Source organism: Pantherophis guttatus, chromosome 1 (genome assembly GCF_059756535.1).
Source record: "Pantherophis guttatus breed Tessera chromosome 1, ASM5975653v1, whole genome shotgun sequence".
Lineage (NCBI taxonomy): Eukaryota > Metazoa > Chordata > Lepidosauria > Squamata > Colubridae > Pantherophis > Pantherophis guttatus.
Window position 1 is genome coordinate 81,492,268 of NC_142063.1, and position 17,492 is coordinate 81,509,759.

At 37.3% G+C, this 17,492-nt stretch overlaps 1 protein-coding gene across 6 annotated transcripts in view; it reads left to right on the forward strand.

Moving 5' to 3' along the window:
• LRRC4C (leucine rich repeat containing 4C) overlaps positions 1-17,492 on the forward strand; it is a 795,171-nt gene that overhangs the window by 691,099 nt on the left and 86,580 nt on the right. For 4 of the 6 annotated variants that reach the window (XM_060687597.2, XM_034417393.3, XM_034417394.2 and 1 more), the window contains one exon: positions 8,108-8,280. The exons of the other annotated variants lie outside the window; for them this stretch is intronic. The gene's annotated coding sequence lies outside the window, so the exon portion shown is untranslated. The remainder of the gene's footprint in view (positions 1-8,107; positions 8,281-17,492) is intronic. 6 annotated transcript variants of the gene reach the window in all.

The window sequence follows — 17,492 nt, forward strand, 5'->3', positions numbered from 1 at the left end:
TGAATTGAAAGGGACTTTAATTTTTAGTTTTACTGGGCAAAAAGTATTGTTATATAGACATTAAATAAGTTCATCTTTGCATTAGGGAGCACTCTGTTAACTACACTGATGCCCAAAGTGACTTGTACTATAGCAAAAGCAATTCATCATCTATAAAACGCTTCATGGCATAGGGACTGGTTATTTGTGGAACCATGTATTTCAAATTGTTTTGCCCACCCAGTAGAGAGAATGGTGTATGTCTCGTACCAGTGATTCTAGAAGTCCTTCGAGCCTGGCTCTGTTCTCATTTGGGAACAGGGTTAGTGTGTTTGTGAAGCCCCTGTTGTGCATTTTTTTTAATTGTTATGGTTGTTCTTTTTAATGTAGGTGGTTGTATTTTTAACAATTTTAATTGTATAGTCCAATATTATAAGATGAACAGAACATTTTAGAGTGGGTGATCATAAAGATGTTATAAATATTATAATAATTATAATTATAAGAGCAATAGGTACCTTGGTGCAATCCCAAAATGACTGGAGCACCTCTTGAACACAATTGATATTAATAAATTCACCATCAGTCAATTATAAAAGGCAGCATTGCATGCAACAGCTTACATCCTGCAACAATACCTCTAACACCATCAGACATCAACATCTGCCTATCACAGGTCCTTAGAAAGGATTCGCTAGGTGGATAAAAATGCTGATTCAGTCTGAACATTTGGGTGGCTGTTTAATAAACCGTAATAATGAATAATGAAAATTATTGATACTAGTAGAGGCGAGAGAACATCCCATGTTCATATTATTTGACATGAAATACCTAAATATATTTATGATATACATAAATTATGAAATAATCATTTTTTTACTTTGCATTCATGGATTAATTGAATTCATTTCTTGTTGGACAAAGAAGGGTTTGTTTGTTTTTTAAAAAGGGAACTAATTCTTTGACTTAAAAGACTTATTATTTTCACCACCAGATTTCAGGCTTTTCTCAACCATAAAGAACAGCTGATATTGGGCAAATATTTTTCTTGGTTATCTGAGAGAAGTGTTTTTGTTGTTGTTAATACACATGATTACAGTGTGGTTTTTAATACAAGAATGGATAATAAGAATGGATGATAAGCTATGTGTGTATACAACTACTTTTCAATGTGATTTTTGGATCTATGTGGTTGTGATTTTCATAGAGAAGAAGAGAGATACCTAGTAGAATTCCTCTATTAATTGTGCATCTTAAATTTACTGAAGATTAATATAATGCTAATTTTGTTTAATACAAGTCAGTTTTGCTTTTTTTTTTTATTGGTTTTTATTGTGAAAATATAGAAATACAATTCTGCATTTTTCGGTTCCGTGGTGTTAAATTATTTACATATTATTTACATAGTATTGTATCTTTGCTTGTATATAGTTTGGGTATTATTACAGGTAATTATATACAGTTAATTATATACATGTTATTTACTTGTTATTTACATAGATTGCAACCTTAGTTCAGTAATGTACATGGTAATAGTTAACTCTTTATGATCATTATTAGTTAACCTTAACACTTCTCAAATTTCACTTTTTGTTTCTTTTCTCTATCCTCATACCACAGTTCCCACACATTATAATACTCCATGTTCCTTCTTTCGTTAAGTTCTAATGTTAGCTTGTTCATTTCAGCACACTCTAATATTTTCCTGATTACTTGTTCTTCGGGTGGTGGTTTTTTCTTCTTCCAATACTGAGCTTCTTTTCTTCTTCCAATTCTTGCCGCTGTCGTTACATGTGTGATTAAGTACTTCTTCTTTTTTTCATATTCTGTTTTCAAGATTCCCAGGAGAAAGATCTTCGGTTCAAAATCAATATTTTCTTTTATTATTTCCATAAGCCATTTCCAGATCATTTTCCAAAATTTTTTCACTTGGGGGCAGGTCCACCAGCAATGATAGGTGCCTTGGTGATGGCCACATTTCCAACAATTGGGACTCATGTTGGGATATATTTTAGCTATCCTGGCCGGGGCTAGATGCCACCTGTACAGCATCTTATATTGATTTTCCTTATAAGTCACCGCCCTAGTCATTTTAAGGTTGCTATTCCAGATTGTGTCCCATTCATTTAAATTTATACTCTGTCCGATGTTTTTGGCCCATGCTATTATCTGTTCCTTAACCACCTCTTCCATCATATCGTATTCCAGCAAGTAGTTGTATAATTTCGCTAATATTTTGTTGTCTGTTCCCATCCATATCTTATCGAATGTGTTAGTACCTATCTCAATGCCAAACTCCTCCTTGTCCTTTTTGTACCGGGACTTTATTTGTGCATACGGCCACCAATCAATATAGATGCTCTGTTCTTCCAGTTCTTCATTTGTTTTAAGGTTTCCTCCCCCATCTAATATCTCTTTATATTTGACCATTTTCCCCAATTCCAATAAGTTAGGATATATCATGGCCTCCATTGTGGAGAGCCATCTCGGGACTTTTGTATATTGTTTCTGTCTTATTTCACCCCATGTCTGTATTAGTGTATCCCTTATTTTATGACTATGAAAATATGTCCTTGCTCTTTTCCCTATGTCCCAGAGGAAGTCATGCCAGCCCCTCTGTAGATCATGCCCTTCCAAGGTCAGGAGTCTTTTATTTTCCAGAGTTGCCCACTCCTTCAACCAGACCAAATTCGCTGCTTTGTGGTACATTTCCCATACTGGGGGTCCGAACCCACTTCTATCCTTTTTGTCTTGCAAATTTCTTACCGCTATCCTAGGTTTTTTTCCACCCCAAATAAATTTTCTTATGATAGAATTAAGTTCCGAAAAAGAATTTTTTGTATAATTTAATAGGGGCAGTTTGGAACAGGTATAGCAACTTTGGTAACACGCTCATTTTTATTGCTGCGATCCTGCCTAAAAATGATATCTGGAGCTTTCCCCACTTTTCTAGGTCCTGTTTAATATTTCTAATTAAGGGCATGTAGTCTTCCTTAAGGGCCAAACACCTTGCCGATATCCACACCTCCAGATATTTTACCTTCTTGGCTATTTGGAGCCCCACTGCTTCTTCAAGTGCTTCATATTTTTGGTTAGCAGTTTGGTTTTGGTTTTATTTAATTTAAGGCCGGCTACCTCTCCATATTTACCCAATTCTTCCAGTATTTTAACGCCTGTTTCTAATGGCTCCTCCATAATAAGGGCCACATCGTCAGCAAATGCCCGAGTCTTATACTTCTCCTTTCTAATTGTCAATCCCTTAATTCCATTATTGTCTCTAATCCTTTTTAATAAAACTTCTAGAGCTAATATATACAAAAGTTGTGACAAGGGACACCCTTGTCTCACCCCCTTTCTAATCTGGAAAGTTTTTGTCAATTCTCCATTAAGTAAAATGTTGGCTCTTTGTTTTTCATATATTGTGGTTATTGTGTTTTCAAAATTTGGACCAAAATTCATCTTTTTAATCTGTTGTATCATAAAATCCCAATTCAAATTGTCGAAAGCCTTCTGGGCATCTAAAAAGACCAATACTATTTCTTTATTCGGGTGTGCCTCATAATATTCCAGGATGTCTATTACCATCCTTGTATTGTTTCTTATCTGTCTCCCAGGAAGGAATCCATTTTGGTCGCTATGTATCAAATTATTCAAGATTATCTTTAACCTTCCTGCTATAACACTCATATAGATTTTATATTCCGTATTGAGAAGTGAGATAGGTCTATAATTTTTTATCAGTTTTTGATCTGCACCTTCTTTTTGGAGGAGTGTAATGTATGCTTCCCGCCATGATTCCAGTATTTTGGATTTTGTGAGGGCCTCATTGTAGATTTCTAACAATTTTGGTAGAACAATTTCTTCTAAATCTGGGTTTTTGTATAATTTTCTTGGGAATCCATCTGGGCCAGGTGATTTGTTCTTTTTGAGTTTCGATATTGCCATCTTTAACTCCGTCATTGTAATTTCTTTATTAAGCATTTCTCTCTCATCCTCCCCTATTAACGGGAGTGTTTCTTCCGATAGGTATTTATCCACCTTTTCTTTTGGAATTCCTTCCTCTTCATATAGCGTAGTGTAGTACTCTTGAATAATCTCTAATTTGTCTTCTTGTTTATTCACAATATGTCCCTCTGAATCTTCCAACTGATATATAATCCCTTTCTCTTTCTCTTTTTTTAACCTATAGGAGAGCCACCTGCCTGGTTTGTTTGCATTTTCAAAATAGTATTGTTTGGTCTGTTTTATCTTATACACCAATTTCTCCTGATCTAGAATGTTTAATTTATGTTGTAGGATCATCCAATTTTCTTTAGCTGCCTCATTGCCTGGGTTTTGCTGTACTATCTTCTCCGCTTTTCCTAATTCGTCCAACAGTTCCTTGTGTAACTTTCTTTTTTCTTTGCTTTTATGTAACCCATAAGATATTGCCAGGCCTCTCAGGTATGCCTTCATTGCATCCCATATTATTCCTCGGGCAGTTGGCTCCTTTTCATTCTCCTCAAAAAAGGATTTTAGTTCTCCCTTTACTTTTGCAGTATTTTGCTTATCTCTCAGGAATTGTAAATTTAGTCTCCATCTCTTACTTCCTCTTTTATAAAGGTTTTTCCATCTAATTTCTAGCGGATTGTGGTCTGCCCAGACATTGGGTGTGATTTCTGCTGACATAATTTCCATCCCTATGTTCCTGCTTACCCACATCATGTCAATTCTTGACCATGATTTTTTAGGATTAGAATAGAATGTATATTGTTTTTTATTTGGGTGCAGTGTTCGCCAGATGTCTACTAAATTAAATTCCTCAGCTAGCTCAAAGAAGGTTTTTGGTAGGTTTTTCCTTTTTCTTTTTTTGTCTTTAATGCTTTTGTGGTCTTTATCCGAATCTGCTACTTCATTAAAGTCACCAATTATACAAATATTGCTATTATCCATTTTACTTATTCTTTCCCTTAATTTTTTATAAAATTCCCCCAAGTTTTCATTCGGGGCATAGATAGCATATATAGATAGCTATATAGTATTGGGGAATTGCCTCTCTTTATTTCCACTGCCACAATTCTGCCCTTGGGGTCTGCATACTTTAATTCTGCTACTATTTCTTTTTTAATATATAGTGCCACACCCCTTTTTTTTTCTCAGCTGGAGAGGTGAAAATTTTTCCCAATTGGTTATACTCCAGATACTTTTCATCTTCTTTTTTTATATGAACCTCTTGGAGGCATATTATATCCACATTTTCTTTAGCTAATTTAATAAAAAAAAATTCTCTTTTTATTATCATTCAAACCATTAACATTGATCGATATTAATTTCCAATCTTCCATCTCTTATATCCTTTGTGTTGTCTTAGTTCTTATTCGCACGTGTAGTTCTTTGTGGCCTTTGCTTCTTCTTTGCCTCCTTACTTTCCTTATCCTCCGTCTCCTTCTCCTCTGGGGTTCCTTCTTTAGATCTCCTCTGCTGGATAATTTCCTTGTCTTGTGTTGTTGCTTCCAATTCCTCCTTGCTGCTTTGGTCTTCTTCTGTCCCGCTTAGCTGATCCAAGAAATCTTGAGCTGCTACCAGGCTGTCTATTTTGATTTTCTCTCCCTTCCACGTAATCAGCATGCCTTCCGGCAGTATCCATCTGAAGAGGATACTCCTCTTGTTCAACTGAATGGCCAGGAATCTGTAATCTCTTCTTGATTCCCTCACCCTCCTTAGGACTTGCTTTAATATGATGACTTCCTTTCCTTTATACATCACCAGTTCTTCCCTCACCTCATTATAGAAAATGTCTTTAACTTTCTTCCGTGCAAATCTTATGTGCACTTCTCTGGGCAGTTTTTTTTTTTTTAATTTGATTTATATGCCGCCCTTCTCCAGAGACTCAGGGTGGCTTACAATGTGCTCAGCAGTTTGTTTCTCCTGGCGTAATTGGTCTGCACTGTGTACACCTCATCCAATTCTTTAATTATATCTTGTTTATCCTGTTGCAGAACCTCAGCTATTAGTTCCGCCATCACTTGGCCCAGATCTTCTTCCTTATCTTCAGCAATGTTCTGGAAGTGCAAATAGAAGGAGGCTCTATCCATTTCCAATTGGGTAATTGAATCCTCCAACTCCTTATTCTGTGCCATCAGCTTCTGATCTACTATTTCTAAATTCCTTTCGTTTTGCTCAATTTTAGATTCCATCTTATTTATCTTCTGTTCATTAATTTGTATTGACTCTTGTATGTCATTTACTTTTTGGTCAATAACTCTAATATCTGTTTTCAACTCGATGTGATTACTAGACATCTTCACTTGCATCATAATCATAGTGTCTTGTATCACTGTAAGTGTCGCTTGCATCGCTTGCATAGTAGGAATCATAGCTGATTTTTCTATTTTCGACAGTCCTTCAGTCGATTTCTGCATTGCTGGTGATGTTATCATTATTGTAGTATTAGAGGCTGTCTTCTTCCCCATTTTGAGCGCAGTGGATGAAAGGCTTGTCATCTCCTTCAACAAATTTTTCTGATCTCTCACGATCTTTTCGATATTTCTCCAAATTATCATCCACTAATTATCTTTTCCCCCGCAAAATTTAGTATTATCTTCTCTATGTTACTGTGTTACTGGGGCTAGTAAATATTTAGCCCTCTAGAATCTAATATTTAATTTAGTTTATTACTAATTCAATTCCAAATATCCTATTGTCATTAGTAATCTTATATGTATTCTGTTCTGTTATCTATTATTCAAGTCTAATTTATTATCACATTAATTTCCACAGTTCGTAGAATCTGACTATTGCAAGTATCCCACAATCAATAAATACAAGTAATTAATCAGCTATAAAAGCAAATATCCCTATTTGTCATTCAATCTATTTAAATCAATAGAGTTATTCTAATGTATAATTTTTTACAATGGGTATATATAAATAAATAAGTAGTTAATTAATTAATTAATACTCTAATATTACTTAATATCACAGTTAATTATTAATGGTAATAAATGGTCTAAGTAGCAAAGAAGAATTAATTTAAAGAAAAAAATGAAAAAGAATTATATCACTATATATAACCAATCCTATATAGGTCTATACAGCTAAATTACTCTAATATATGTAGTTATAAATATATGAATATGCAAGTATATATAACAATTTGATTAAATATCCTTCATAAATTGATTGATTAATTAATTGAACTCAATGTCTTCGCTAATTACAAGGGGCAAGTGTGCAGCAGTGTTCAAATAAAATCAGATTTCACAAAAATACTTTACTTCCTATATGATTTAGAAACTTCTTTCCCTGGGGTCAGTTCGTAGCAGTCTTTAAAGATCGAATTTGTAAAGGCTGGATTATGTTTGTTTTGATCAAGGAAGGAGGAAGTGATTAATAGAATATTGCAAGTCACATATAACACCTCTCCTGCGCGAGCTGCACTAGCTTCCTGTGGTCTTCCAGGTGCGCTTCAAGGTGTTGGTGGCCACCTTTAAAGCGCTCCATGGCTCAGGGCCGGGGTATTTGAGAGACCGCCTTCTGCCGCCAATAGCCTCCCACCGACTGGTTCGCTCGCACAGAGAGGGCCTCCTCAGGGTGCCATCGGCCAGGCAATGCCGGCTGGCGACCCCCAGGGGGGAGAGCCTTCTCTGTGGCAGCACCTGCCCTCTGGAATGACCTGCCCCCTGAGATACGCACGATATCAGACCTCCGGACTTTTCATCGGGCCCTGAAGACACACTTGTTCCATCTAGCTGGGCTGGCTTGATCCCATCCTCTCAATTTTTTAATCAAATTCGGTTTTAATTGGGTTGTTTTAAATTCGGGCCAAAATTATTTAATTGTTTTTAAAATGTTTTTAAATTTTATATGCTATGTTTTATTCTGGCTGTACACCGCCCTGAGTCCCGCAGGAGAAGGGCGGTATAGAAATATAATAAAATAAATAAATAAATAAATAAATAAATAAATAAATAAATAAATAAATAAAAACAAGTCAGTTTTGCTTTTATGACTTGCAATATTCTGTTAATCACTTCCTCCTTCCTTGATCAAAACAAACATAATCCAGCCTTTACAAATTCTTATACCAGCACTGAATATTATTTTGTGCATGATTTTGAACTCAATATTCTCTTCCTGTTTTAAACAGGTTAAGACTATGAAGAAAGACTGGCACTTTGACACAAGTGGGTTGGCTTCAATCTTGCTAGCCCCCCAAAAGAAGTCCTTTGTGTGTGTGACTCAAGCAAGTAGAATTACTTCTAGAGTACCTGCTTTACGGGCCAGGAATTAAGAAGGGTAAAAGATGGACTAAATATTCTGGTAGGTTGTTTGCTTGCTCTAGTAATTTCTACGAAACCTCTTGTTTAATTGTTGTACATGATATAATGTCCCAAATTTATCATACTTGTGTGGTTATGAAGTTGTATAGACATACTGTATATAAATCATTTGAGAGAGGGAGGGAGGGAGGAAGGGGGAAAGAGAGAGGGAGAGGGAGAGAGAGAAAACCTGTAGGCATAAAACCTGACCACTCTAATTTAGTGGGACTTTGGCATTATGGTCAAAATGTTCTAAAACTCTCCCTCCTCCTCTCCCTCCCCCCCTCTCACACACATACACACTAAAACAAACAAGACCTAAGTTCAGTGTAGTTTTGTAGCTACATTGTTTATTTGGAAGCAAACCCTATGGAGCTCTGTTTTGACTAGAATATGACATATTTTGAAATTCAACAAGCATTTGAAGCAAGTATTATATGTTGCTTCATAGGAAGCCAATCCTTGATGATGTGACTGTTCAGCAACTTAAATATAAGGCTGACAGGAGTAACAATACAAGGATCATCAAAGCTTAGAATTGACACCCTGTGGATTTGACACAAAGCTCTGAGATGGACTCTGAAATGATGTTGTTAAGAAATGAGAAATAGAAAACCTCTGCAATTGATGCAACTTTCTCCTCTTGAATCATCTACTCTGGTGGCAGTGATTTCAGCATCTGCATCTTTATGTATTTCAGTGTGATGTTGGTTTTTGAATTCTTCCTTGAAAGCAGACAAGAAAACCATGCCAACAGCAAACTCTGTGTGTGTGTGTGCGTGTGTGTGTGTGCGCGCACACACGTGCTTGTGTATGCACACACATTAGATGGCTTTTATCTGAAGCAGATGCAAGCATGGAATGCACATTAACTGGAAGCAGAAATCTGTAGAGAATACTGACAGATTTGGTCGATGATCTCTTAAAGATCTAGCATTTATGTTCTAACATTTACATGCTCCTTTATCTCATCCCCAGATTAGTGTCATTGATAATAGGTCTACCTATATTTATTTGTTTATATTTCATACTAGCTGAAAACCTGGTGTTGCCTGAGTATTTATGTATCCCAATTCTTACAGACTTTTAAAAGTATATTTATAGTATACGCATTATAAAGTAAAACCAAACACAAAATCACTATAAGTCTTTGGGCACCACTCCCTGTCCATCTGGCTGCCCACACCCACCAGTAACCACCATCTGGTGTCCGGTGGTATTGGGGCTGTGCATTGCCAGCTGCCACGGTAATCACCTGGGCTGACACCCATCTGGTGGCAACAGTCCTCCACGTCGTTGATGGCCCAACAAGTGGTGTGTGGCTGCTGTGGAAGGCCACCAAGACCAATCAGCTGGGCGGCACGGCTGCTATATTCACTCTGAGGGGTGTTAGGGGTATCTTACACCCCCACAGTATTTTTTTCCAGAGAGTAAGTCATCTGTGTACCAAGTTTGGTTGAAATTGCTTGAAGCGTTCCAGAGTTATGCTGGAACATACACACACACACACACACACACACACACACACACACACACACACAGAGTTATTTTATATATAGATAGATTTCTTAGCTGCCCATCTCTCTCAGAGGGTTATAAATATTACTCATATAATGCCGAAATGGGGTTTACGACAGTACATGTTTTTATGTAAAAGATCCTAAGATTGATCTCCAGCATCTCCATGAGAAATTGAGGGGGGAAATTGCATGATGAAAAATTACTGATAATGGTAATTTACTGATAATTCTGGGTTAGATGAACTAAAGGTCATCATCTAAACCTTATGTTGTGTTCAGTTCTCTTTATTCTTTTGTCCCTCCTTCATTAGAAAAATCTCATTATCTTGTACAAACATTATGAGTGGTACATATTCTATTTGTTTTCATCATTAATGTATTTATGCAAGAACAAACATTTTTGAGGGTACACAAGAACAAAATTAAATTAAAAGATGGAGAAAGGAGATGATCAAGCAAGGAATAACATTAAAGGAGGATATGGCTGAAGGTTCTGACCTCCTTTATACTACTTGGAGGACCCTGAATAGGTTGAGAGTTGTTGTGTCTAAATGTAAAACCAAGGTGGTCAAGTGAAGACTCTTAGCAGATAACAACATGCTATGTGAATGTGGAGTTCGCAGAGCCCAGCTGATCTGTTGGTATGTTTACTACTACCAGAAACACGTACTGATAATTACTTATTTTTGGCCAATGACAAAGTCAAGAAGGTGGCTTCATTCTGGCACTTTAAAGTTTGATTTAGATATGGAGGAGGAAGAAGAATCAGTATATTGACATCAGTAATGTGTCTGCACTACTAACCCTTTTGAGGAAAAACAGGCTTCTGTATCTAGTTTGTCATATATTTGGGAGGAATCAAATTTTGCTACCACTTATTTGGTTTTGGTGAATTAAGAACTTCATAATAAAAAACAATTCAGCCCTAAGGATTATACTTGTACGCAAAGACAATCTCCTTTTCCTGAGCTTCCCTTTAATTTTTTTGAAAGCCAGTTAAATGTGTATTATCAGCAGTCTGGCTTATGAATAACTACTGTATACTCCCTAAGCAATGAAAAGGATAAATTAACTCAGATTCCAAATCAGTACATTTATTAAAGGATCCAGCAAAGAGGCTACAAATGTTTAGCAGCTTTTTAAATTTGAAAAAAAAAAACACCCAGCATTAATTCTGCAAACTAAAACTGAACTAATATTTATTATGAGCTATAACATTTAAGGATCTTTGCAAGGCAAGAACCTGAGTTTTACTGATTTTTAGAGCAAACAAGTTAAGACAGCTCATTAGTTACTAATGAGTTGGAAATAGCTTACAAAAATAAAATTTGAAATGACCAATCATAAAATATACTAGATGAACTGATCTAGTATATTTTCAGTGATTGCTACAGTACTTGTTTAGTATAACTAAACAAGTGAAATTAGCTTGGGATATGGATTCATGTATATATTCTAACCCTAGATATATGTTTCTTTAAAAAAAATGATTGTTAAGTGGCTAAAGGAAGTCTAGGTTATTCATGTTTATGGATTATATAGGTATAGTATCAAGCTGATCCATTTTGAATAGCTACATTTTTCAGTGATAATGATCTTACAAGAGCAAAGAAAAAAGACTCCAGATTGTAAATTACTATCCTTCATAATATTCATAAATCACGTAGAACTCTTCCCTGCCTCTATGCCAGCTTCCAAACCTGGCTGTTGTTATGCCTAAAAGTCAAAAACAACTTGATAGAATTATTTAGTCAGTCAGCCAATCAATCAATCAATCAATCAATCACATGACCATCTTCCTCTAAGCCTCTACAATCTTTGCTCAGAGTAGGCAACTGGAGGCTTTCTATATATTGCTGAATTATAACTAAGAAGCATGGTCAAAAGCAATAATTATTGGAAACTTTCATTCAACAATATATGGTATACCATAACCTTCCTACTATTATATGTTGCGTCTACAAATAGTTAGCCAAAGCTGCCTTCACCCCTAGAGTTGAAAATGGAAAGTCAGTAAATACCCATAGGAAAACAAAACAAAACATAGATTTGCCTTGTGTCAAGATTAATGGCTTGACTGAAGTTCTGCTGATTTTCTCTGAAGTTTCTGTGATTCACTTACAGTCCTATATGAAATCATCCCAGTGGATTTTGGATTCACTCAGTGGATACTCAACAGCATTGATTTATGGTGGAAGAGTCCACAAATGTTTAAATGTTTCCTTTTTATTTAAAACATGGATTTTTTTAAAAAAAAAGTACTGAACAACATGTTTTTCCTCTTTTCATCAACATTAAGTTACAATATGCTTGGTTATTATCAAAAGATCAAAGATTTCTTGAGAAAAGCAGATATGTCTTCTGTGCCATCAAAGGTTAATTTCAGTACCTTTTACTAGAGCTGAAACCCAGCAAGGGCCAGCATAAAACAAAAATGTCTCTCTTGCTCTTTCCTTATAATTATAACCCTCATCACTTCTTGATGGGAAATCACAGCATAATGTATGATCCAAGTCTTTGCTATTCTTGGAGATTGTGCAGCATATTAGAATAACAGAATTGGAAGGGACATTGGAGGTCTTCTAGTCCAACCCCCTGCTTAGGCAGGAAACCCTATACCACTTCAGATAAATGGTTATCCAACATCTTCTTAAAAACTTCCAGTGTTGGAGCATTCACAACTTCTGGAGGCAACGTGTTCCATTGATTAATTGTTCTAACTGTCAGGAAATTCCTCCTTAGTTCTAAGTTGCTTCTCTCCTTGATTAGTTTAAATAAAATAATAAAAATAATATTATTTTTTTTTCAAAAAGAGAAAAGAAAGTTCCCTCATAATCAGCACTTTGGAATTTACTTCATTGCTCAGATTCAGAGAACTAAATTTCATGAAGACGCACAGATCCTTCATATCCACTCTTATTAGTAGTTATATAAGGCCTCAATACTAGATTATCCCATGGATATTTCAGTCTGTTCAATGGGTGAACCTAATAAAAATGTAAAGTTTCAGTAGGGAATTGCCCCATGGATATCTCATTCTAGCAGTAGGTGAACATTCCATATATTAATTAATGGGTGGAGACGTGTTTGTGTCTGCTAATAAATGCATTTTATTATGCCTTGGTAGTACAGTGGTCTAAAGCACCCTGTTATTAAGACCAGCTGCCTGCAATTACTGCAGGTTCGAATCTCGCCAGGCTCAAGGTTGACTCAGCCTTCCATCCTTTCTAAGGTAGGTAAATTGAGGACCCAGTTGTGGGGGCAATAAGCTGACTTTGTATAAATATACAAAAAGGATGAAGGCTATTGCTTAGCGCATTGTAAGCTGCCCTGAGTCTCCGGAGAAGGGTGGCATATAAATCAATTTTTTTAAAAAAAATTCCATTAGTATTTATTTAGCATATGGTGATATTACACTATCCAGTATTAATATATAGTAGTTGTTTGGCTGCTAATGATTGCTGATCCATTCAGTTTATGATAATATGCTATCCAGAGCGCACCACAGGGGGCATACTGGTTCCATGCTCAGAAAGGTTCATTGGCATTCTGCAGTGTCATTTGGGGCTTTTCCAATGTCACCTTACATTCAGGTATCACCTTTGGGCAGATCTGGCACCTGTTGAATTCATACTGCCACTTGAGATGCCATTTCCCCCACCAAGTATCTATTTATCTACTTGCATGTAACATTCCTTCAAAGTGCTAGGTTGGCAGAAGTTGAGGCAGGTGATCCTGACAGTTAATCAATCAATCAATCAATCAATCAATCAATCAATCAATCAATCAATCAGTGGAACAACTTGCCTCCAGAAGTTGTGAATGCTCCAACACTGCAAGTTTTTAAAGAAAAGATTGGAACCATTTGTCTGAAATGATATATGATTTCCTGCCTAAGCAGGGGGTTGGACTGGAAGACCTCCAAGATCCCTTCCAACTCTTATTATTCTAAGATAGGAGCTCACTCTGTCACACAATGCTAGAACTCAAACCACCAATGAACAGACCTTCTCTAGCATCATTAAGCCACTAAGCCACCATGAGCTCCATGATAGAAAGCTATAGTTTTTATCACAGTGTTTTTTGCCTTACTTTTTTTTTCCTGTGATGCATTTATTACTGTTGATTTTGTCAAACAATATCGGTCTATAAATGCCATAGTGAGATTAAGTCCCATTTTAATAAGAAAATAATGTGACAGTCAGTACAGGGTCTCCTGCTTGAGTATGGGGCCGGATTGAAAGATCTCCAAGGTCCCTTCCAATTCTGACGTTCTACAGTAGTGGCCAAAATTGTGGAAACTTTTTGGGAAAAGTGTATTTTTGAGCTTTGATGGCTCCATTTTGAAACACCATTTTTTTGGAGTTTCAAGATAATCATATTCCACTGCTGGAATGGTCTGGGAGCAGGGGTGAAATGCTCCAGGTTCGGACCGGCTCGGGCGAGTAGGTAGCGATGGTGGCGGGCAGTTCAGAGAACCAGTAGCAAAAATCCCTGCCCCCACCCCCCCATGCCCGGCTGAGCCGCGCAATCATCAGAGCCTTTTTTTTTCTTTTAAATGGCTCTGACCAGCCAAGCTCTGACGATCCCAGCTGAGTCGCCTGCTAATCAGGCAACTCAGCTTGGATCACCAGAGCCATGTAAAAGAAAAAAACTTTTTCCTTTTAAATGGCTCTGACGATCCCTCCCCCTTCCCCCCTCAGCTTGCTTACCTTAGCTGCTGGTCGCAACACCTTGCTGTAATCCCTGCAATCGATTGCATCAGCAAGCAACTGAATCTCCCTGCCTGTAATTAAGCAGGCAGGGAGTTGTGGACTTCAACTCCCAGAATTCCTCAGCCAGCAAAGCAAAGCTGGCTGAGGAATTGTGGGAGTTGAAGTCTACAAGTCTTAAAGTTGCCAAGGTTGGAGACCCCTGTTCTATTGGGTAAGTTTTTTTCCCCTTTGGGAGCTTTAAAAAAATAGTTAATTGGGGTTTTTTTAGTCCTTTTTTTAGACCTAGCCATTTAAAGTTTAGGAAGTTTTAAATTTAGCTGCTTTTATATAAAAATAAAATAATATTTGTGCAGCTTTCTGAGATTTAGTGTGTTTCTACAAAGCTGTATGTGGAATGTTGTGTGTGTAAAGTGTGAAAGTTGGTTTTTTGGGCTTTTTGTGGCTGGGTAAGGTTCCTGCTTGTTGCAGGGGCCATTTTGGGTCTAGCACAGCTGCTTTTACATTGTGGGTGAGCCAGTTGTGTTGTTTTGTGTTGTGTTGTGTTGTGTGTGTGTAAAATGTAAAAGTTGTTTTTTTGGGCTTTTTGTGGCTGTGTGAGGTTCCTGCTTGTTGCAGGGGCCATTTTGGGTCTAGCACAGCTGCTTTTATATTGTGGGTGAGCCAGTTGTGTTGTGTTGTGTTTTGTAGGTTAAAAAAGGGCAAAGAAGTGACATTGACTTGGCCACGCCCACTTTACCACCAAGCCACGCCCTCCCAGTCACCTTACCACCAAGCCACACCCACTAATTAAGCCACGCCCACAGAACCGGTAGCAAAAAAATTTAGATTTCACTCCTGCCTGGGAGTATCTCAGACCTTAACTCAATTGAAAATCTATGGAGCCGACATTTCATTTTGCTGTTAAATATTACTTACATATCTACTTCAATTCTCACTTGCCTTGTTTGCATGAGAAAATCAATTCTAGATTCTCCCATCACCATACATGCAAATCACTGAGTGATGTTCAGTAGAGATGAAATTTTTTTATATAGGTCATCAGTGGAGGAATCTAAATTAAATTAAAAGATGAAAGGCGGCTGAATAGTCTATGCTTGAAGATACCTTGTGTAAAAGGGAGCCCACTACTTCCCTGGGTAATTGATTCCAATGTTCCAAATGTTTCTCATTTAATCAGAATCTCCTTCCTGTAATTTACATCCATTAATCCATGTCCTCCACTCTGAGATGATTATGACCTTCTGTGTGGCATCTTTTATTTATTTGATGAATGCTATCATATCATCCCATGGTCTTTTCTTCTCAAGGCCAAGTGTGCCCAAATCCTTCCATCTGTCTTCCTAGAATTTAATTTGTAATCGCCTGCGTATCTTCTCTGTTCTTATTTGAACCTATTCCAGTTTCTCTAAAATCTTGCTAAAGTGGTCACATACTCACTCAAGTTTGACCAAAGAATGGTGAAGGGGAACAATCAGTTCCTATTATTTAGAAACCAATCTCCAAAAGTAGAAATTATTTCCAGACAATCATGTCCTGTTCTTTCACCACAATACCTCTTTCAGTTTCTATATATGGCAGCAGTGTAATATTACTCTGTCCATCTTTCCCAGTGGCTTATAATGATCTAGTGTGATTCCTGCTTTCTTCCCTTTTTAATTGCTTTTAATATTGAAACAAAAGTAAAAGATCAAAGTCTCTAAGTGAAGCTGAATTCCTGGTAACTTCAAGGACACTGTCATCTTGCTTTCCGGGCAACAATTTGAAAGTGATTTGCCATTGCCTTCCTTTGAGATATTTTTTTTTCACTTCCCCAGTCTAGCCTACAGCTTTCCTAATGCCTAGGGATCTCCCATCCTGACCTAACCCTGCTAGTATTTATGCCCTGACATTTAGTATCTTGATTTCAAGAAAATGCATTTTCTCCACAAGACAGCGAACCCCCTTAAGAAAAGCATCTGAATGAGTAATCTGAACTGTCTTCTGCATGCACGCATAACTTTTCGTACGTTTGGAATCGTTATGTCAGATTGGACAGAAAATGCATGCCTTTTAAATGCAATCTGGGTTGTGCAACAGTCCTGTATACATTTATATGCAAGGGGAAAGGTCTCTAAATCAATTACAGTGCAAAATTTATTTTCTAATTAGCTGTTTCATTGTGACTAACACTTATCCCTGGCCTTCCTAAATAAATTAATGGCACTTTCACCCGACCTTACAGAAGGTAGGATTTTTTTCCACATTTCTCAATGTGAACCCATGTTTTATAGTCTCATGTGGGTGGGCCTGAGTAGAGGACAAGATTGCATTTTCCAGCCCTGCCTTCACAATGCCTTTCCTTCACCCCTATCTAATGAGGCAAGGCAATTGCTGCACTCTATTAATAGCCACGCTCCACACTGCTGTAAAAGCTTGGTATCTCCCTGCTTAAAGGTTGCAGGGAAAAATCCTGGGGGAGAAGAAGAAGGATGGAAACAGAGAAGCCAGCATTGTGCTGGGCTTGACTGCTTTCCCCACACTTCCTTCTGTGTTTTTGCCAGATGGTATCATCCTAGCCTTGCCCATCTGTGTGGCAAAAGCCGTTCCTCTCGTTTCGCACTGGATTTATCTTTACCACAAGCATCTCTTCCCCATTCCCTCACAGGACAGTCCCTTTCGATGAAAAGGCAGAATGAAAATAAAGCTTTAGGCTTTTCTCCCCCTACACCTTGCGCACGATGCAGGATCTGCTGGTGAGTCAGTGATGCGGCATAATCTCTCCCCCTCTCCCTCATTCCCTCTCCCCAATGCCTATTACTCAGGAACTGCATGACGACTTGGAAGCAATAACAAAGCACAAGATATTCCAAGATAATGAAAAGCCCTCAGATGAAATCAAACGCTCTAAAAAGGGCAAGTCTATTTCCGGATGGGGCAGTGGTGAGCCATAAATGGGACAGAAAACCAGAATATTATCCTAATATGGTATGGGCACCAAA